The sequence below is a fragment of the Elephas maximus genome, chromosome 8, assembly GCF_024166365.1.
Source record: "Elephas maximus indicus isolate mEleMax1 chromosome 8, mEleMax1 primary haplotype, whole genome shotgun sequence".
Lineage (NCBI taxonomy): Eukaryota > Metazoa > Chordata > Mammalia > Proboscidea > Elephantidae > Elephas > Elephas maximus.
This window is the reverse complement of record NC_064826.1, coordinates 72841203-72864409: the sequence shown is the minus strand read 5'-3', so window position 1 is coordinate 72864409 and position 23207 is coordinate 72841203. Positions and strand designations below refer to the sequence as shown.

Here is a 23207-nt window from a genome sequence, read left to right as displayed (position 1 = left end):
AGGTGGTTTCTTGATGTACAAATTAAGGTTTTACTAGGAAAAGGTGAAGTTAGATGTGCTCAATGGTACTTGAATTTTTTTTCTCCTAGAATTTACCTTACTAGATTTTTAAGGACATTATATTGCTATGGAAACCATAAATCCGACCTTAAGAAATGTGTGACTGTAAAATAACCCTTGGGCCCACTGCCTGCAGGAAGTGAAGCAAGAATGCTTCACAGTCCCCAGAGCATCACAGCCTCCAAACCCACTTCATACGTGGCCTACAGGACAGAGTCTGGGTCACAGAAGATAATAACCAAGATAATTCCTATGAATACAATTCCCTCTTTAAAAGTCCCAGAATGAGAGTTTTAATACCATTATTTTGCCCCTGGTCTACCATTGTGTGTGTGTTCTTTGTCTGTGTATGGCTATGTATATAGTGAGTGGAGGGAACAGATTGATTCTCTTTTAGCTCACAGTCACCTCTGGCCTGAGGGAAAGGGACTCACTTAGAGATCTGAGTTCTCTAACTGGACTAAGGAACTGGTGGGAAATTTGTCACTTTGGACTGTTTCCTTTGGAGAGGGGGATGATTTTGTTCTATCCATGGAAAATGTGCATATGTATATTTGATGACCAGAGTGGCAGACAATGTTGTTTACTAAAATTGTGTTTTCTTTCTCCTGGGAACAGGATAGATTACATTTATCAGATATGAAGAGCTATCCATTGTGTTATGAAAATACAAAAATAATAGTATCTCAAATATATAAAAGCCAATAATTATTTTGTTGGATCTTCTCCTAACTAATGTGCCAAATATAGATTGTCTGCAAAAGATAGTAACTTTTTGGCTCAAAGTTTAGTCTTCAAATACCTCATGATAAAAATTTTAGCTGGCAATAATTTTTCTATGATAGTGTCTTAGGTATCTAATGCTGCTATAACAGAAAAACCACAAGTGGATGGCTTTAACAGGAAGAAATTTATTTCCTCACAGTATAGTAGGCTAAAAGTCCAAATTCAGGATGTTAGTTCCAGGGGAACACTTTCTCTCTTTGTTGGCTTTGGAGGAAGGTCATTCTCATCAATCTTTCCCTGGTCTAGGAGCTTCTCCATGCAGGAACCCCAGGTCCAAAGGATACGCTCTGCTCCCACCTCTGCTTTCTTGGTGGCATGAGGTAAATTTTTGTACTTTCATAGTACAGTGGCTAGCTCTTTATATCTTACCAACAAATATCAGTATAAAAGTCTGCCTTTATTATCCCCTTTTCCCCTTAATAATGTGCTTTTAACTGCCTGGAGAAGTCTGGTCAATGTATTATCATATAATTCATAATCATAATGATCATTAAGGTGCATCAGATTCCAAAGTGCTCAAGCTTATATCCAACATTAAGATTTTCAGCATCTGAAATAATATTGTTTATTGAGAGCTATAATAATTTTATAAACAAAGTATAAATTTTCCATATTAGCAAAATTATTATATTTATTTAAGAACATATTTTAAACTCTAAACCAGGTCCCCTATCTCTCTGCTTGCTCCTCTCCTTTATATCCCAAAAGATACAATCCAAACACATACAATCCAATCCCATAGGTTGAGTCTTGCCCATGAACACAACTGCCGCCCATCCCCCCTCATTAACATCACAGAGGCAGGATTTACAACACATAGGAAAATCACATCCAATGGCAAAATGGTGGACAACCACACAATACTGGGAATCATGGCCCAGCCAAATTGATACACATTTTGGGGGGACACAATTCAGTCCATGACAGATTGTTAACTTATATACACTGGTATCTTTAGTTTGAAGTACAATAGAATTTGCTACTTAATAAATATTTAAGCTTTGTGTTAACTGGAATGATAACCTTGGTGACATAAATTAATCTAGCAGTATCTTTCTTTGGAAAATATTGTGTGAAATTGGGAGAGGCAAATTTGTTTTCCTTTTACTAATGATGTATTTTTTAGGGTGAAAGAGTAGTAAATTTATTTAATGGGGCCAGATGCTTTTTCTTTTTATTTAAATTATTTCCTGGATGTTAGAAAGTTCATCAGGTCAATATGATGCTCTGAAATAGAATCTCGTACATGAGAGTAAATCAGTTATTGTAGGCTACTACTATGCTCTGACTATGGGAGAGTGGTTATCTTTCCTTTGTGGGAAGGGTCTATAGCCTCCTACCTTAACTGCTGTCTGAGCACACATGTCCCTGATTCTCATTATTCTGTATGCCAGAGTCGGTGTGGGATTGGTGTTATTAAAATTAGTTCAGAATCTCTTGAGCTGGGATCTAGGCATCAGTGTTTTTAAAGTGGTATGGAACCCTGCTGGTGTAGTGACTAAGAGCTCAGGATGCTAACCATAAGGTCGGCAATTCGACTCCACCAGCTGCTCCTTGGAAACCCTATGGGGCAGTTCTAGTCTGTCCTAAAAAAACCGAACCTGTTGCCATTGAGTCGATTCCGACTCATAGCAACCCTATAGGACGAAGTAAAACTGCCCCGTAGGGTTTCCAAGGAGCACCTGTTGGAGTTGAACTGCTGACCTTTTGTTTAGCAGCTATGGCACTTAACCACTACGCCACCAGGGTTTCCATTCTGTCCTAGAGGGTCTCTGTAAGTCAGAATTGACTTAACAGCAATGGGTTTGGTTTTGTTTGGTATACAGAACATTTAGGCAACGAAAATCAGCAAAGGTAGAACACATGGGAGCAAAATTGGTGAATATCAATTTGGGCTAGAATATAGGCTTCACAGAGTGAAGCAATGGTGAGTCACTGTGCCACCAGGGTTTCTCAGCAATTTATTAGGAATATTAAAGTGGCAGTGGTCTACGGGTAGATTGGAAATGGGAAAGACTAGATCAGAAATTTCCAGACTAATGTCTGTGGTCTGGATTCTGTAACTCAGTTAATCCTCAGAAACTGTATAGGATTTTTTTAGGAAGAGAGTATAAACTTACCATTAGATTTTTAAAGGCATCTGGAAACTCTGGTAGCATGTGTTTAAGAGCTATGGCTGCTAACCAAAAGGCCGGCAGTTCAAATCCACCGGGCGCTCCTTGGAAACCCTATGGGGCAGTTCTATTCTGTCCTCTAGGGTCACTATGAGTCAGAATTGACTTAACGGCAATGGGTTTGGAACTCTCCAAAGGCTAAAAACAACTAGATTAGAGAAGCAACTCAGTTAAGAGGTTTTGACTCTTGCCCACATAAGAGGTATTGAATACCCAAATCATGCTTGTGGCAATTGACACAGAAAGATGATTGATGATAGGAATGTTTTGTGGGTGGACTAAGGTCTTAGGTCTTAGAAGCTGAACGTGTGTGTGTGTTTATGTATGCAAGAGAGAGAGAGTATTAAAAACAATAGGAATTAGGAGACGAGAGAACAGAAAGAATGCTTGATATGATTAAAGAGGAAAATGGTTATCAGGAATGAGCAGTGGAAGAGATACCAAGTTCATATATACCTTGAGTCTGACAACTAAATGGATAGAGCTGAATTTCTAAATAAATTGTATTCATCAGAAAGGAAAAAAAAAAAAAAGAAAGAAAAGTCAGTAGTAAATCCAGGCTCCTTATATTTTCCCCATCATCATTTAACATTTATGACAAGTAGCAGACTAATTTTCTTTTTATTCATTTGTTCTTTGCTAATAAAAATATATCTTTTTATTTTCTGATTACCGTTCTACATGTAAGTAAAATTAAAAAAAAATGTACTGAGAATAGAATAAGACTCTTTAACCATAATTTCAAAAAAAGTTTTAATTATAAAAATATGTACTTAGAGTTTTAGATTTAGATACAATTGTGGGAAAAGTGTAGGCGTTCATTATAATTATGAAGAGATAAATATTTAAAATTTCATTTTTCTCACATAAGGATAGGAAACAATTGATGCTCAAGGATCTGAGAGATGGATGAAATCTTACTGCTGCTTTGCAGATAAGGCTCAGGTGAATGAAATGATAAATGGTCATTGGCAACAAAATTGACAGGTCCCTACATTCAACCATATCACATATCTGTAGGGTCAGGGCAATGAAATATGATGCCCTTGGGTTAAATAAAAAACCAGTGAGCGAAAGAGTAGATTTGATTCCTGGCAGATTAGACTTATAAGGAAAAACCAAACCAAACCAAACCAAACCCACTGCCATCGAGTTGATTCGACTCATAGGGACCCTACAGGACAGAGTAGAACTGCCCCATAGAGTTTCCAAGGAGCGCCTGGCGGGTTCGAACTGCTGACCTTTTGGTTAGCCTCTGTAGCAAGGAAAAACCACGTACGATTTATGCTAATAAAATCAGTTGAGGGTTGCTTGAGAGAAGCCTTTACAAATAGTTATTATTTCAAACAGAGAGTGAGTCAGTCACAAAGTCTGTCTGTGTTTATCATTATTTTGCCACTTGATTGATTTCTATAGCTCCAGCAGGTACATCAACTTTACCTAATAAACTTATATTTTATTTTCTACATTGTAACAATCTGATAACTTCCACAGAGCTAAGTATACTAAGTAGTGGCTTAGTTTTCTTTCTGCTTTCACCAGCTCTCTTTTCCTTTTTTTTTGGACACAGAGTTATGTTAGCCCGTATGCTTCCTAGACCCAGGGTGGGGAATGACTCTTTTTCTGGTAAAGTTTTGATGTAACATCTGTAATGCCGTCTCTCCAAATCAGCTCCTTTAATAAAGCAACATTTGAGTGGCATGACAGTATATTTTCTCTTTGTTTGAAGGTTCGTATTGAAGAATAGGATATGTGATAAAAACACTGAAGGAGAATTCTTTCTTGAAATTTTAATTCAATCCGCCAAGTAGTTTTTAGTGCTTACTAGGCATTCCATGGAAACCCTGGTGGTGTAGTGGTTAAGTGCTACAGCTGCTAATCAAGAGGTCAGCAGTTTGAATCTGCCAGGTACTCCTTGGAAACTCTATCGGGCAGTTCTACTTTGTCTTATAGGGTTACCGTGAGTCGGGGTCGACTTGACGGCAGTGGGTTTTTTTTTTTAGGCATTCCACATTTTTTTTTTTATACATAATGGGAATCAGTGAAATTAGAAAGTTCCCATCTGTTCCACTAAAGTTTACTTTTTTCTAGCTGACTTCAGCAAACTAGAAGCAAGTTCAGACTAGAAACAAGTTGGATACTAGTTGGGATTTGGGCAGATGGGTAGGAAAAAAGACCAAGGGAAACAGAAGGGAAGAATATTGATGAGAGTTTTTTTAAATAACGGGTAATGGATTCTGAGTTAGATAGTGAGAATGATGGTAGGGTAGTGAGCTAGATAGTAGGATGATGTCACTACGTAAGGAAAGTGTAGAGGTCCTGGCCTTCTCAAAGATATTGTAGAACAGTGAGAGTGAGAATAATTAAAGCAAAACAATGAAAACCAGATTTCTGTACTAAGAGAGCAGGGTTTTTTTTTAGAGTAGGTGCTTAAAAAATACTTAATTTTTTCCTGTTGGGTCTGTTTTAACTGATGGTGACCCCATAAGTGCAGAGTAGAACTGCTCCATGTTGTTACTGTTGTGGTTAGGTGCTGTCGAGTCGGTTCCGACTCAAAGTGACCCTATGCACAACAGAACGAAACACTGCCCAGTCCTGTGCCATCCTTACAATCGTTGTTATCCTTGAGCTCATTGTTGCAGCCCCTGTGTCAGTCCACCTCGTTGAGGGTCTTCCTCTTTTCTGCTGACCCTGTACTCTGCCAAGCATGATGTCCTTCTCCAGGGCATGATCCCTCCTGACAACACGTCCAAAGTATGTAAGACACAGTTTCACCATCCTTGCCTCTAAGGAGCATTCTGGCTGCGCTTCTTCCAAGACAGATTTGTCCGTTCTTTTGGTAGTCCATGGTATATTCAATATCCTTTACGAACACCACAGTTCAAAGGTGTCAACTCTGCATCGGTCTTCTTATTCATTTTCCAGCTTTTTGCATGTATATCATGCGATTGAAAATACCATGGCTTGGGTCAGGCGCACGTTGGTCTTCGGGGTGATATCTTTGCTCTTCAACGCTTTGAAGAGGTCCTTTGCAGCAGATTTGCCCAATGCAATGCGTCTTTTGATTTCTTGACTGCTGCTTCCGTGGCTGTTGATTGTGGATCTAAGGAAAATGAAATCCTCGACAACTTCAGTCTTTTCTCCATTTATCATGATGTTGCTTATTGGTCCAGTTGTGAGGATTTTTGTTTTCTTTATGTTGAGGTGTAACCCATACTGAAGGCTGTGGTCTTTGATCTTCATTAGCAAGTGCTTCAAGTCCTCTTCACTTTCAGCAAGCAAGTTTGTGTCATCTGCATAACGCAGGCTGTAAATGAGTCTTCCTCCAATCCTGATGCCTGTTCTTCTTCATATAGTCTAGTTTCTCAGATTATTTGTTCAGCATACAGATTAAATAGGTATGGTGAAAGAATACAACCCTGACCACGCCTTTCCTGACTTTAAACCAATCAGTATCCCCTTGTTCTGTCCAAACGACTGCCTCTTGATCTATGTAAAGGTTCTTCATGAGCACAATTAAGTGTTCTGGAATTCCCATTCTTCGCAGTGTTATCCATAGGTTGTTATGATCCACACAGTCGGATGCCTTTGCATAGTCAATAAAACACAGGTAAACATCCTTCTGGTATTCTCTGCTTTCAGAGATCAAAAGCTGTGATCTTTTGGAAGTTGTTTGGAAGCATCTCAGAAGAAAGCCCTGGCAGTGAGTTCAAACTGCCAACTTTCAGTTAGTAGTCCCTCGACTACTTAACTGTTCGGACTGCCCAAACCAAACCAAACCCATTGCTGTGGAGCTGATTTCAACTCATAGCGACCCTATCGGACAGACTAGAACTGCCCCATAGAGATTCCAAGGCTGTAAATCTTTACAGAAGCAAATGGCCACATTTTTCCCCTGTGGAATGGCTGGTGAGTTTGAACCAGCAAACTTTTGGTTACAGCTGAGTGCTTAACCATAGCACCATTAGAGCTCTTGCACCACCCAAGGACTCCTAAATACTGTCTACCCACCCACTACCATGGAGTCCATCCTGACTCATCGCAACCCCATAGGGCTTCCAAGGCTGTAAATCTCAGTGGAAGCAGACCGCCACATCTTTCCGCTGTGGAGATACTGTTGGTTTCGAACTGCTGACCTTTCGGTTAGCAGTGGATCTCTTTAACTACTGCACCACCAGGGCTTCTTAAACACTCTTTAGTGTCCTTTATTTTCTTCTTAATTTAAGGATAAGGAGAATTTGATGTGTGATATTATCTAACTCCTTTATTTAGATAACGATTTGTTAAAATAGAAATATATATTATACTTTAAAATAATTCCTAATTCTAAAAAAAAAAAAAAAAGAGAAAATGACTATGGCATGTTAGGAAGGGAAAATATTAAAGTGACTTTAAATGACTGTAAGGAATATTTTTATTTTAATCATTTTTAGAGTCTCGCTGTAATAATTATAGTGTTCTTATTTCTTGCAGTGTACTGATCAAGCACAGTTACAGTTAGAGCACATGAAATACCAAATTACATTACTATAAAAGACATAATAGCACACTATTAACCAGTTTGGTATCCCATGTATATTGAGTAGCCTAAGGGATTAAATTGTAGATATTAAAATTACCTTTCTTTTCTTTTAATGGACAACTTACTTAAAGCTAGTGTAAAAATCTACTTATTATAAAATTGAATAAAACTATGTGCTACAGTAAATTAGCTATAATGCCAAATCTTTGTTTATGAAAATTTGCTTTTCGGCTTTCACTAATAGTAATGGGAGACAATTTATCATATAGCTGTTTTTAGATGACAGAATAAAAACATGAAAACATAAAACATCATTAATTTATGGTAAATTATAATGCCTAATATGATCTAATTTCAACCTTGGTCAAATCTATATTTACCTGTTTAAAAAATGATTTAAACCTAATTCATGGTGTCTTTATTTCCCCTTACCTATCTATGATTTGGGTGCTTCCATTTTAATAAAGAGGAGGACAGGGTATATATTAAATAAATATATGTAAAGATAGGTTTGCTTTACCATTTTTAAAAATTGTCTGCAAGTCATTCAGAGTTTATGCATGTGTTTTAGTGGGTAGAAATGATTGAGATATGTTACAAAACAAAATGTACTCAGACTCAGATGGGGTGTCAGGGCATACATGAAATTGATCCTTATGCAAATATAGAACTCATACTGATTACTATGCTCTTCAACCTACACCTTCACTCATACAAGAAATAAATAGCTCCTACTTTTTTTTACCCTCAAGGAGCTTACAATCTAGAATAGATAGGTAATGCAAATGTAAGTGCAACAATAAAATGGTGTTCAAGGTTGTCATCAATTGAATTATGTCCCCCCAAAAAAGTTTGTATCAATTTGGCTAGCCATGATTCCCAGTATTGTGTGATTGTCCTCCATTTTGTGATTGTAATTTTATGTCAAAGAGGATTAGGATGGGGTTGTAACACTTTTAAGTTCACATCTCTGATCCAGTGTAAAGGGAGTTTCCCTGGGATGTAGCCTGCACCATCTTTTATCTTATAAGAGATAAAAGGAAAGGGAAGCGAGCAGTGCTGGGAGCAAAACGTGTCCTTTGGAGCTGGGGACCCTGCCCAGAGAAGCTCCTAGCCCAGGGAAAGATTGATGAGAAGGGCGACAGAAAGAGAAAGCCTTCCCCTGGAATTGAAGCCCTGAATTTGGACTTTAGCCTACTTCACTGTGAGGAAATAAATTTCTTTTTGTTAAAGCCATCCACTTGTGGTATTTCTGTTATAGCAGCACTAGGTGCCTAAGACAAAGGTACTGTAAAGTTCAAAGATGTCTAACTCAGACTGGGGAGTCAGGGGAAGCTATATAGAGAAGGCTAACACTTCAACTGAAGCTAGTCGGCAAGTTGGATTTAACTTGTTTGAATAGAGTATATAGGCCAGTGTGTATAGGGATAAAGGCTGCAGGATATTCCAGGCAGTAGATCAGCTTGTGCAAAGATTTGGGATTATGAGAGAATGTTTCCAATGATAAATATTAAAAATAGTTAAGTATGGCTGGAGTGTAAGAGAATCATAAGGATGAACCTAAAACGTTGGGTAGTAGCACATCATGAAGGGAATTATGTGCTAAGACAAGTGTTTAGAAGTGTATCCTTCAGCCCAAAAGGAGCCATTGAAGGAGATGAAGCAATGGAAAGATTTTAGAAAGGCCTCTCTAGTTGCAGAGTGGAGGATGGATCGGAGACTGTTGACTGGAGGAAAAAGATAAATGTAGAGATTTAATAGGCACGTACAAACTAAAACCACAAATGTAACAGAAGGGGATGTTTCCAGCTCTTTTTGCAAGAGAGTTAAGAATCTCTTTGCTCTTAACTTGGAAACTGTTTCCTTATAGCCCTTCTAAAATATAGAGAGGTAATTCTAATTACCTGACTAGTTCTTAAGATCTCCAGTATAAGACCAGGTATTGTCCATAAAACTGAATTTCTCATACTCCCTCACCTGCACTGTGGTATCATAGGGCCTGGAACAATATACCTTGAGCATTTTTAGACTAAACTACTCTTATGCCGGAGGAAGTGAAGATAAGCCTACGGCGTGATCATTTCTCCCCAATTTTATTGTTGTTTTTAGTTGCCATTGAGCTGAATCCAAGTCATGGCAACCGCATGTGTGCAGAGTAGAACTGCTCCATAGGGTTTTCAAAGTGGTAGCCTTTCGGAAACAGATAGCCAGGCCTTTCTTTCGTGGAGCCACTGGGTGGGTTTGAAGCTAGTAGCCAAACACTTAACTGTTTGCACCGCCCAGAGACTCCTTCTCCCTAAATTGAAGAAACCGGCCTTTTTTGAAGAGTTAATTAAACAAATATACAGTGAGAAACTGAGAAGAGGAACAGAGAAAAAGAGCTTTGAATTTCATTTGCTGTAGTCCCTGCACCACACTCCATTATATATTCCCAAGGGTGATGATTCACTACTCCCTCTATTTCTATAAGCTCTTTCAGTACATTGTTTCTTTTTTGCTTAACCTAGTTTGAGGTGGGTGTTTATTACCTGTACCCTGATTAATATATCCTCTTTCTCACCAAAACATTATCCTCATAAATGTGACATATTTATTCATTTCTCTATCCTTTTCATGATGTTTATATCCACTTAATCTTAATATCCCATCACCTCTACCTGTTGATTCAGTTTTATAAATACTGAATGACGTTATTCTATGGGTAACAGTGTATATTGTGCACTGTTGATGCAGAATCTAGTAACACATAGTGCCTAATCTTGAAGAGTTCATAATATATGGGAAATCAAACATGCTAGCAGAAAAGAACAATGCCATGTTATAATCTTTGAACTATTATTAGAACCATGAACAAATTACTGCAGAAGCACAAAGGAGGGAGTCAGGGTCCAGACAGTATCATTAGTAAAATTTTTTCGAGAATATTCTGGACCATATTAATCTCCTCTGTGATCTCATATCACCTTTCATTTTGCCACTTAATCCTATATAAAAAAAAAATCCTATATAAAAAAAAAATCCTATACTGTCTTATTTTTGTTATCTAATGATTTCATTGATGTTGTATCTCTTTTCTAAAACTTATTTTAAGCCCTTGGTGTGTAAAGAATGTGCTTTTCTTTTCCTCTATACTTCTTCAAGTATTTACCACTTATTAGAAGGTGAAATAATACTCAGAATTATAGATTCAGGATTATAAAAGTAAAATACTTTAAAATCATCTAAAGCCTTTAAAAAAAAAAAAGAATAGAAACAGGCCAAGTGGTTTTTAAGCGACTGGCTTACAAATTATCAAAGCCATTTAGTGGAAACTCTAAACCAGAGTCTCTCAACCTTGGTGCTGTTGACATCGGCAGTGGATAATTCTTTGTTGTGGGGGCTCTTCTGTGCAATATAAGATGTTGGTCACTGGCCTCTACCCACTAGAAGCCAGTGGCACTACTCTTTGGGAACAAAATTGCCCCTTGTTGAGAACCTCTAATCTAAGCTCTTTTCCTCCTATTTCTCAATTCCTAGTCTCTTTTTACCACTAGATACTACACAAAATATCATTTTTTATATTGTAGTGCAGTGAATTGCTTAATATGGCCCTTCTAGCCATAGTCTTTGTGACTCACACACAGTGATTGAGTAAGACTATGCAAATAAGGTATATGGAACCCTATTCAGGAACTGGTCTATTTTGCCATCCTGCTAGACTTAAAATGAACCATCCCAGAGACAGGAGGAGAGGATCTCACCACCACCAAGAAGGAAGAGCCAGGAGTGGAGTATGCCCATTGGACCTGGGAAACTGTGCTGAAAAGCTCCTGAAACCAGGAGACCAAGAGAGAAATAGAGAGCGGGAAAGAGAGAGATAGAGAGCCATAACACTGAAGACAGCAAGAAACGGTGGCAGAAAAATGGCAGCAGGAGAGACAGGCAGGAGACAGTGCACTGAGGCTTCGAAGCCCATGGAGCAAGAAAGCTGAGTGTCTTTGGGCAGGAGGCTTGCTACCTCTGGGCACTTGGTGGATTAGGGTGCCTTGGAGCACTTATCAGTAGAGCTAAAACAGCTTTGTAACACTTGCCTGAGTAAGGCTAAGGCCAGAGAGAGGCATGCCTGCAGGCACAGCTAAGAGGCTCTCCTGATCAAAGAACTGTATCCTGAGCGTTCCTGAACCTGAATTGTATTTATTCCCTAACAAATCCTATAATCATGAGTAGTGTCTGCGCATTCTGTATGGCCATTGCAATGAATTACCAAACTCAGCAGAGAAGTAGAGAGTGCTGTGGGAAGGACAGTTGGTGTCAGAATTGGTAAAGATGGTGGAGAGAGGAGGCATGTCTGACCCCTGCCTCATAGGAACCAGCCTTGGACTGTTGATCTAGATTCTACTTACCCCTCGTGAAGTTAGAGGAGGTCAGACGCCACCCCCATGTTGTTTTTACGTATATGTTTTTACTTTTCTAGGGCTGTATTTTATGGCTGTATTTTCTAAAAGCAAAGTTCAGCTATATTAAATAGCCAAACTTAAGAATGCTGTGAAATCAGAAATAAGTTAAAAAAAAAAAAAAAAGTTATAATGGAAAAATTTGGATGTTAAAACAGTATGTCATAATACAGAAATGAAATTCAGAAGAAGAAATATTTTTCCTTGGGTTGGTATTTTTCCCTATTTGTACCTTCTTCTCTTGAACCACTTGGATCTGTTCAGATTTGCAAGCAGAACCACTGACCATCTTATCTTCTCTAACCCTCATTATGGTCTTGCAGACAATTGCTTAGAAATTGCCACAGCTAAAACTAAAAACAATAAACATTTGTCATCTCAAAGTTTCCAAGGGTCAAGAGTTCAGGCAAAGCTTAGCTGGTCCCTCTTCTCAGAGTTTTGCAAGACTGCAATCAATGAATTGGCTGGTCTGTGTTCTACTCTGGAGGCTTGAATAAGAAGAAATCCACTTCCATGCTTATTGAGGTTGTTCACAACATCCATTTCCTTGTGGTTATATGACTGAGAGCCCCAGGTTCTTACTGGCTGTTGGCTGGAGGTCATCCTCAGGTCTTAGAGGCTACCTCCAGGACTCTGCTACTCCACTGGGTAGTTCATGACATGACAATTTCCTTATTCAAGTCCAGCAGGAGAGCACATAAACTAATTAAGGGAGTAACATCCCATTACCTTTTTCATATTCTATTGGTTAGGAGCAAGTCACAGGTGCCATTTGAATTCAAGGGAAGGGGATTATACAACGATGTGATTCATAGGAGGCCACTTTTAGAGTATGTCCTCCAAAAATACATTCATCAAGTTCTTGGTCAAAAGTAAAAATCTAATAGTGATCCTATTGAAATTGAATGATCCATTTTGTTTCATACAGTGGTCTTTAAAAAAATATAATTGGATCCATGGACTACAACCATCACCCTTCTCCCACTACTTATAACGTTGCAATAATTTCCCAGCACACCTGGAATAAAGGCTGAATTCCTCGCTAACATGAGTTGGCACCTGTTGACCTCATCTTCTGTGACTTTCTCCCTTGCTCCTGTGCCCCAGCCACACTGTTTGTTTTCAGTGTAGGCCTTTGAAGTAGTTATTACCTCTACTTACCTTGTCTTTGTAAATTCTGCCGCAAAGTAAAATCTCAGAAGAGCCTTCTCTAACTGCTCAATCTAGAATTTTACTACTTGTTGCTCAGTTATTACATAACCTCGATTGTATAGCACTAGTGATGTTTTCTTCTGGTTTATATTGGCTGATTGCTGCTTAATCCCTACCTCCTCCACAGTAGAATACAAGCCCTGTCAGAGCCTGGTCCTGATGCGCTGGGTTGAGTTTTTTTACTCCCAGTATCCAGGGCAGTTTGTCTCATTGGAAGTGCTCAACCCGTATTTGTTACGTGAATGAGTGCCCCAAATTAGTCCCCACTGGAGGCATCTGTTATTATTACAAAAGAAATAGGATTCCCACTTTTAAAATGCTTATTTTCAGATACAATGAAATCCCAAGCAAAATTCCGACAGCATTCTTTATAGAAATGGAAAAACTAATCCTGAATTGGAAAGACAAGGGACCACAAATAGCCAAGGCAATTTGGAAGAAGAACAAAGTGGGAGGCCTCACACTTCCCCACTTCAAAACATATTACAAAGCTACAATAATCACAACAGCCTGGTACTAATTTATTGATAAACACATGGACCAATAGAATAGAATTGAAAACCCAGAAAGAAATCCAAACATCTTTGCTCAATTGATTTTCGACAAGGAAGCCAAATCCATTCAATAGGGAAGGAACAGTCTTCAACAGATGGTGCTGGCAAAACTGGATTCCCATGTGTAGGAAAATGAAACAAGATCCACAGCTCACACCACACACAAAAACTAATTCAAAATGGACCGAGGACCCAAATATTAAATCTAAAACCATAAAGTTCTTGGAAGAAAATATAGGAGCAAAGATTTGAGACCTAGTTTTTTTCAATGATTGTTTATCAAACAACAAATGCACAAGCAGCAGAAAACAAAATACATTACTGGGACCTCATAAAAGTTAAATACTTAGTCTCAGCAAAAGACTTTATCAAAAGAGTAAAGACACAACCTACAGATTGGGAAAAAATCTTTGGGAACAATATAATTTTATATTTAATATCTACAATATATTGAAAACTTCTACAACTTACGAAAAAGACAACCCAGTTAAAAACTGGGCAAAGGACATGAACAGACATTTCACCAGAGGATATTCAAATGGCCAGCAAACATATGAAAAGATGCTCGATGTCATTAGCCATCAGAGAAATGCAAATGAAAACCACAATGATATACCATTTCACTCCAACTAGGTTGTTTAAAATTTTTTTTAAAAAGGAAAATAACAACTGTTGGAGGGGATGTGGAGAAATTGGAACCCTCATCCACTGCTGGTGGGAATGCAAAATGGTATAGCCATTGAGGAAAATAGTCTGGCAGTTCCTCAAAAAACTAGAGATAGAGCTGTCTTACGACCCAACAATCCTACTCCTAGGTATATATGCAACGGGTATAACAGAAGAGACTAGAACAGATATATACACACCTATGTTCACTGCAGCACTATTTAAATAGCAAAATGGTGGAAACAACTTAAGTGCCCATCAACAGATGAATAGATAAATAAAATGTGGTACATACATACGATGGACTACTACTACTCAGTGATAAATAAAAAGTGAGTTCCCAAAACATCTTACAATGTGAATGAACCTGGAGGACATTATGTTTGGTTGAGCAAAATAAGTCAGTTACAAAAAGACAAAAATTGTATATTCTCTCTTTTATGAAATAACACAAATAAGTAAATATACAGAGACTAATGTTTTAATGTTTAGAAGCCCTGGTAGTACAGTGGTTAAGCACTCATCTGCTAACTGAAACGTTAGGGGTTTGAACACACCAGTTGCTCCATGGGAGAAAGATGTGGCAGTCAGCTTCCCTAAAGATTAAAGCCTCGGAAACCCTATGGAGCCATTCACTTCTGTCCTATAGGGTTACTATAAGTCAGCATTGACTGGATGGCTATGGTTTTTTTTTTTTTCTTTTTCAGAATGTTCATTAGTGGTTACCAGGGGTGGGGGTGGGGAGAGGGAGAAGTATGCCCTAGGTTGTTGTTGTGGTTAGGTGCTGCTGAGTAAGTTCTGCTCACAGTGACCCCAAAGTTAACACTTGTTTACTATCTAGTTAGTAATTTCCCCTCCCCACCCCTTCCTTTCCTCATAACTATCAAAGATTGTTTTTCTTCTGTATGTAAACCATTTCTTGGGTTTTTGTAGTAGTGGTTTTATATAATATTTGTCCTTTAGTGACTGACATTATTTCACTCAGCATAATGCCCTCCACATTCATCCATGTTGTGAGATGTTTTGTGGATTCATCATTGTTCTTTATATTCCATGTGTGTATGTACATAATTTGTTCATCCATTCATCCTTTGATGGGCACTTAGGCTGTTTCCATCCTTTTGCTATTGTGAATAATGCTGGAATGAACATGGATGTGCATATGCCTATTCCTGTGACAGCTCTTGTTTCTCTAGGATATATTTCTAGGAGTGGAATTGCTTGATCGTATGGTATTTCTAGTTCTAGCTTTTTAAAGAGGCACTATATCATTTTTTCATAGTGGTTGTACCATTTTACATTCCCACTAGCAGTGCATAAGAGTTCCAAGCTCCCACAAACTCTACAACATTTGTTGTTTTCTGTTTTTTTTTTTAATTTGTGCCAGTAATGTTAGAATGAGATGGTAGCTCATCGTAGTTTTGATTTGCATTTCTCTAATGGCTAATGATCACAAGCATTTCCTGTGTCGCTTAGCTACCTGAATGTCTTCTTCCATGAAGTGTCTGTTCATATCCTTTGCCCATTTTTATTGATTGGGTTATTTGTCTTTTTATTGTTGAGGTGTTGAAGTAGTCTATAGATTTTAGAGATTAGGCCATTGTCAGATATGTCATAGCCAATTTTTTTTTCCTGTTTGTAGGTTCTCTTTTTATTCTTTTGGTGAAGATTTTGATGAATAAAAGTGTTTTATATTTAGGTCTTTGATCCATTTTGAGTTAGTTTTTGTGTATGCTGTGAGATATGAGTCCTGTTTCATTTTTTTATAGAGGGACATCCAGTTTTGTCAGCACCATTTGTTAAAAAGACTATCTTTTCCCCATTTAATGGACTTTGGTTGTTTGTCAAAGATCAGCTGGCTGTAGCTGGATGGATTTACCTCCAGATTCTCGATTCTGTTCCTTTGGTGTATGTGTCTATCAGTGTACCAGTACTAGGCTGTTTTGGCTACCGTGGCTGTATAGTAGGTTCTGAGATAAGGTAGTGTGAAGCCTCCTACTATCCGAGACCTCTTTCCTTTCCGTATAAAGCTGGTGATTCTATCTTGCTGTCTCACTAAAGAATGGTGTTGGTATTTGGGTTGGGATTGCGCTGTATCTGTAGACTGCTTTGGACAGAATTGACATTTTTGCAATGTTGAGTCTTCCTATCTATGAGCTTGATGTTTTTCCATTTATGTAGATCTCTTTTGGTTTCTCACAGTACTGTTCAGTGATTTTTTTTTGTATAGGTCTTTTACAACCCTGGTTAGATTTATTCCTAAGTATTTTATCTTTTTAGGGGCTATTATAAATGATATTGTTTTCCTGATTTCCTTTTTGAAGTTCTTGTTGTTGGTGCATAGGAATACAACTGATTTTTGTATGTAGACCTTGTATCTTGCTACTTCGCCGAATCTATTAGTTCCAGTAGCTTCTTGTGGAATCTTTGGGGTTATCTATGTATAGTATCATATCATCTGTGAATAGGGATTGTTTTACTTCTTCGTTGCCAATTTGGATGCCCTTTATTTCTTTTTCTTGCCTTATTGCTCTAGCTAGGACTTCTAGCACAATGTTAAACAACCAAAAACAAACCATTGCCCTTGAGTCAATTCTGGCTCATAGTCACCCTCCCTATAAGACAGAGAAGAACTGCCCCATAAAATTTATAAGGAGTGCCTGGTGGATTCCAAATGCAGACCTTTTGGTTAGCAACCATAGCTCTTAACCACGATACCACCAGGGTTTCCAGCGTTAAATAGGAATAGTGATAAAGGGCATCCTTGTCTTGTTCACTTCTCAGGGGAAATGCTTTTGGCTTTTCTCTGTTGAAAATGATGTTGACTGCTGGTTTTATATAAACCAAACAACAGAAACCCATTGCCGTTGAGTTGATTCCAACTTATAGTGACCCTATAGGTCAGAGTAAAACTGCCCCATAGGGTTTCCAAGGAGCAGCTGGTGGATTTGAACTGCTGACCTTTTGGTTAGCAGCCAAACTCTTAACCACCGCACCACCAAGTTTTGTGTAGATGTCCTTTATTATGCTGAGAATTTTCTGTTCTATTCCTATTTTATTGAGAGTTTTTAATCAGAAATGGGTGTTGGACTTCATCAAATGCCTTTTCTGCTGTTTGAAATAATCATGTGATTCTTTTCTTTTGTTCTATTTTTGTGGTGGATTACACTGATTCATACCACTTGCATAAGTGGTATGAATCCCACTTGGTTATGGTTTTCTAAAAAATATGATATCGAATTCTATTGGCTAGAATTTTGTTGAGAAGTTTTGCATCTATATTCATGAGAGATATTGGGTCTGTAATTTTCTTTTTTTGTGGTTTGTTTACCTGGCTTTGATATCAGGTTATCCCGGCTTTATAGAATGAATTCAGGAGTATTCCTTCCTTTTCTGTGTGCCGAAATAATTTGCATAGTACTGGTATGAGCTCTTTCAATGTTTGGTAGAATTCTCCAGGGAAGCCATCGGGCCATGGCTTTTTGTTGTTGTTGTTGGGAGTTTTTTTTTTTAATTACTTCCTCAATCTCTTCACTTGTTATGGGTCTGTTCAGATTTTCTGTCTCAGCTTGTTTAGGTAGGTAGTGTGTTTTTACAAATTTGTCCGTTTCCTGTAGGTTCTCAAATTTGTTGGAGTACAGTTTCTTACAGTATTCTGTTATGACCCTTTTACTTCAGTTGGGCCTGTTGTACTGTCCCCCATGTCATTTTTTATGTGGGTTATTTGATTCCTCACCTCTTTTTCTTTTGTCAGTTTGGCCAGTGGTTTGCCAATCTTTTCAAAGAACCAGCTTTTGATCTTGTGGATTCTTTCTATTGTTTTTCTGTTCTCTATTTCATTTATTTCTGCTCTAATCTTTATTATTTCCTTTCTTCTAGTGGCTGTGGGCTTCTTTTGCTGTTCTCTTTCTATTTGTTCAAATTTTTGCACATTCTTTTTTGATGTGTGCTTTTATTGTTAGAAACTGACCTCTGAGCACTGCCTTTGCTATGTTCCAGAGGTTTTGGTATGATGTGCTTTATTCTTATTTGATTCTAGGAATTTTTTGATTCCCTCTTTGATTTCTTCTATTACCTAGTTGTTTTTAAGCAAGGAGTTATTCAGTTTCCATGTATTTGATTTTTTTCCCCTGGTTCTTCCTGTAACTGATTTCTGTTTTTATGGCATTGTGACCAGAGAGGATCCTTTGTATTATTTAGATGTTATGGATTTTGTTGAGGGTTACTTTGTGGCCTAAAATGTGACCTATTCTGGAGAACATTCCATGGGCTTTAGAAAAGAATGTATACTTTGCTGTTCTTGGTTGGACTATTCTGTATATGTCTATGAGGTCATGTTGGTTGATTTTGTCATTTACATCTTCTGTATCTTTGTTGAGTTTCTTTCTAGAAGTTCTGTCCTTTACCAGGAGGAGTGTGTTGAAGTCTCCTATTACAAGAACAGCGTGGGGGCAGTGTTCAACCTCCTCCAACCTCACAAGGGGGAAGGAGAAACAAGATCAACAGCGCAAGGCAGACTCCCATGAGGTGGTACCCAGACAAGCCTTCTCTTTCCACCATCTTTACTTATTCTGATACCACACTTCCCTTACACGGAACTCAAAGACCATACTCACGATAATGGGGTGTATTATAAGGGAAGTAGCAGTTATAATTCAGACTCAGAAACACTTAGGATACAGCTCTTTCATCAGGACAGCCTCTTCCCAACTGTGCTCACAGGCACGTCTCTCCCTGGCCCCAGGACCCTCCCCAAGAGCACTCAGCTTGCTTTCTCCCTGGGCCGGGAAGCCTACCGTGCCATCTCCTGCTGCCAGATCTCTGCTCCTGGATCTCTCCTGTCACCACTTCTCACCATCTTCAGGGTTACAGCTTGCTCTCTGTCTTAGTCTCCTGCTTCCAGGAGCTTCTCAGCACAGCAGTCCCAGGTCCAAAGGATGCACTCTCCACTCCTGGCTGTTTTTCCTTGGTGGTGGTAGGATCCTCCTCTCAGCTCTGGAATTGGCTCTCTTTTAAGGCAAAACTGACCAATCCCCTTGGTGGGCCACAATTACCCTATCACACAATCCCACCCAGTCACCTGGGTGGGAGCTACAAATCCATGGCTAGAAAGGCCACACAAAAGTAATCAATCCCACCACAGACTATCCTCTGGCTTTTCTAGTCATGGTTCTTTCATATTTGGAGGATAACTTCCCCCTCCCAATCATTTTACCAGCCCAAAACAGCCATTAGCAATTAGTCTTTCAATAGGGCAAAAAGCCCACAGGGTGAGCATACTTACAAAAAAAAAAATTAGGCACCAGCAATTCATTGTCATGGGGGCCTGTGGGTGGGGGTGGGCTGTTGTGCCAGTGGCACTCTATCCATGGTGGCACGGCAGGGACTGATGGGAAGTAGGGGGAGGTAGTGTATGGGGCTAGGTGGAAGGGAGAAAGGAAAGGAAAATAGAGAAAAAAATGGAAGTGTGGCGGGGCTGGTGAGTGGGGGTGAGGTGTACCTTGTGGCTGGTGAGAAGGCAGGGGAGGTGATATACTGGGCTAGGTGGGAGCTCTTTGAAGTTGCCTTCCCATACTCCCTGTCCAAGGTTGTTGCTGGCTGTGCTCCAGGATAGTGACGCTGTGCCATGTTGGTTGGCAGGGGACCTCCATTCTGTATTTCTTCTTGCTTTCTTCTTTCTTTCAGTTTCTTTTTCCATTCAGTGTTTGATCTAGTTCTTTCTCCCTTCATTTGATGCTTAGGGTTCCAGGATTGACATTTGTATCTGTTTTACTTAGTTTTTCGGGTCTTTGCTGCAGAGGTCTACACGGTATGTCTGTCTGTGGTGCCTTGTTGGCTCTTCCTTCTGTCATTTTATTTCTTGACTGCTGCTTCCATGGGTGTTGATTGTGGATCCAAGCAAAATGAAATCCATGATAACTTCAATATTTTCTCTTTTTATCATGATGTTGCTTATTGGTCCAGTTGTGAGGATTTTGTTTTCTGTTGAGATGTGTTCAATAATGAAGGCTGTGGTCTTTGATCTTCATAAGTAAGTGCTTCACCTCCTCTTTCCTGTCAGCAAGTAAGATTGTGTCATCTGCATATCACGGGTTGTTCATGAGTCTTTCTCCAACCCTGATGCTGCATTCTTCTTCATATAGTCCAGCTTCTTGACTTATTTGCTCAGCATACAGATTGAATAAGTGTGGTGAAAGGATATGACCCTTTCCCATACCTTTCCTAGGTAGTAGTCACTTTTTGTTTATAGTTATAGGAAAGGGTGATTACAGTGTGACTGATGTAATTGATGTCAATAAGCTGTGCATAGGGAAAATGGATGAATGGGCCAATGCTAGGTTTTGTATGGTTTTGCAACAGTAATAACAATCAAAAGGGAGGGGGGCTACAGATGCTGATACTACTTAGACATAACCCTGTGGGATTAATACTCTTGGTTTGGGGGCTTAGTGTCGTCGTCTCCTGGGATAATCAAGTCGATTAACATAATATGGTTCTTAAAGTTTATGTTCTACCTCCCAGTATGGTGAACAGTGTCTGGGGTCTTAAAAGCTTATGAGTGGCCATCTAAGATACAACTATTGGTGTTTATTCATCCAAACAAAAGAGAAAGAAGGAAATCCAAGAATCAGAGAAATAACTGGACTATAGGACTAATTGTCTCTATGAAGCACTGCGTTCTCTACCTTGAGACCAGAGAACTAGATGGTGCCTGACTACCAGTACTGATCATTCTCATCAGGGACACAATAGATGAATCCTGATAAAAAGAAAGAAAAACGTGGGACAGAACTTCAAATTCTTAAGAATTTGGACTTACTAAACCTATTGAGGCTGGAGGAGTTCCTGAGACCATGGCCCTGAGTTGCTCTTCAAATCTTGAATTGAAACTACCTCCTAAAGTCACCTTTAAAGTAAGTAACAGTTTAGCCCAAAGATTAAAGACCATCACCCTCCAGTATTGTGTTAGAAAAAGAAATTATCTATGTAAGGTCAAAGGTTCAACAGCTATAATTGTCCTGTTATCTGTGGAGGATTGGTTCCAGGACCCCCTGCAGATACCTACCAAAATCCGTGGATGCTCAAGTCCTTTATATAGAATGTCGTAGTATTTTTATAAAACCTATACACATCCTTCTGTATACTTTATATCATTTCTAGATTACCAATAATATCCAATACAATGTGAATGCTATCTAAATAATCTAAATAGTTGTCAAAAAAACCAAACCCAATGCCGTTGAGTCAATTCCAACTCACAGTGACCCTACAGGACAGAGTAGAAGTGCCCCCAAAGAATTTCCAAGGAGCGCCTGGTGGATTCAAACTGCCAACTTCTTGGTTAGCAGCCCTAGCACTTAACCATTACCTCACCAGGGTTTCCAATAGTTGTCAAGTGCTATGTAAATAGCACTTTATGCTCTGTCTTAGCCTTTGAGGGATTGCTTTGACCACTTAATAGCTTTTTGGTAGCCATTTTTTTTTTTCACAGAAACAAAGGATGCACACAACACAAGTAGCCAACAAAGGAGATGCAAGGTGAACAATGCTGAAACGGATGAGTGATAAAGAGGGACTGAGGATCTGTGAAACAGCAGGAGGCTGAAGCAGGGTGTGCCTACACATCGCTTCATTTGTGTGGATTCAGCAAAGAGCTCGGCATGCCGCAAATTCAAGTTTTGCTTTTGGGAACTTTATTTTATTTTTTAGCATTTTCAATCTGCTGTTATTTCAATTAGTGGATGTGCAACCTGTGGACACAGAGAGCCAACTGTATTTTAAAGCATAGATGAGAAGGTTGAGGGGCTGGGAGTGTAAGTAAATGGAAGTGGAGCAGCTAGAACAGAAATAATGAGAACGCTGACACAATGTGAAGAATGTAACCAATGTCACCAATCATTATGTTTAGAAACTAGAATAGGAGTGGGTTTTGCTGTGTACATTTTCATCAAAAATAAAAAATATTCTTAAAAAATGCATATCTTTTCTCCTGGGTTTTTGGTTTGACCCCCTGTGTAATTTGTCGTAACCTTAAAAACAAGTACTGTGATTTGTAATTCTTAGTGATCGTGACAAAACCTCACACTCTGAGAATATCATTTCTGGTACTTGATAAATGTGTGTTACTTGCCAGGACTCCATGACTCTTTGTTGAAATGCATTCATGGATTAACTGGTTTGCACTTATTTACTGATTACCAAGTGTTTTTTTTTTTTTTTTGCTAGTTTGATATTGTTATTTACAAGTCGTATTGTTACTAACTAAATATATTCTGTACGATATAAATTATTATGTATGCCAAGAAAAAAATAATGAAGAAACCTATTGCAACTGCAGTCTGTTTATTTTCTTAAAGAAACCCATGCATCACAATGTTATGCTTAAGATTATCAATATCTGGTTTAATACAAATATCTCAAGAATTTCAGTAATTTTAGGACTATTCCACTATATTTGAAAGGCAAATGATAGCTCCATTAAAAAAAAAAAAATCTCTACTAAATAAATTGTAGGTCCTGGGACCACTTCCAGCTTATACAGTGCTTCCATGTGATGAACTTGATGAAGAGGTTGGTTTGTGTTTGGGGTACAACTGATACTGCTGGCAGTGTGGACTAGAGGAAATAGAGACCTGGACTGGAAGTGGATAAACGATGGATTGTGCAGAGTTTGCATTTTCATATAGTATTTTTTTTAATTTGAGAATTATTCTACTCAAAAAAATATGTACTTTAAGATATTTTTTATACCAAGTATAACCCAAAACCAAACCCACTGCTGTCGAGTTGATTGCGACTC

General features: G+C 38.6%; 1 long non-coding RNA gene across 2 annotated transcripts in view; it reads left to right on the top strand.

Annotated features, from left to right (window-relative positions):
• The window catches only part of LOC126081498 (uncharacterized), a 76767-nt gene that overhangs the window by 42236 nt on the left and 11324 nt on the right, over positions 1-23207 (top strand). Inside the window, exon 3 of one of the 2 annotated variants that reach the window (XR_007518409.1) lies at positions 21900-22443. The exons of the other annotated variant lie outside the window; for it this stretch is intronic. This is a non-coding gene — a long non-coding RNA (uncharacterized LOC126081498). Of the gene's footprint in view, positions 1-21899; positions 22444-23207 lie in introns of those variants that run through there. 2 annotated transcript variants of the gene reach the window in all.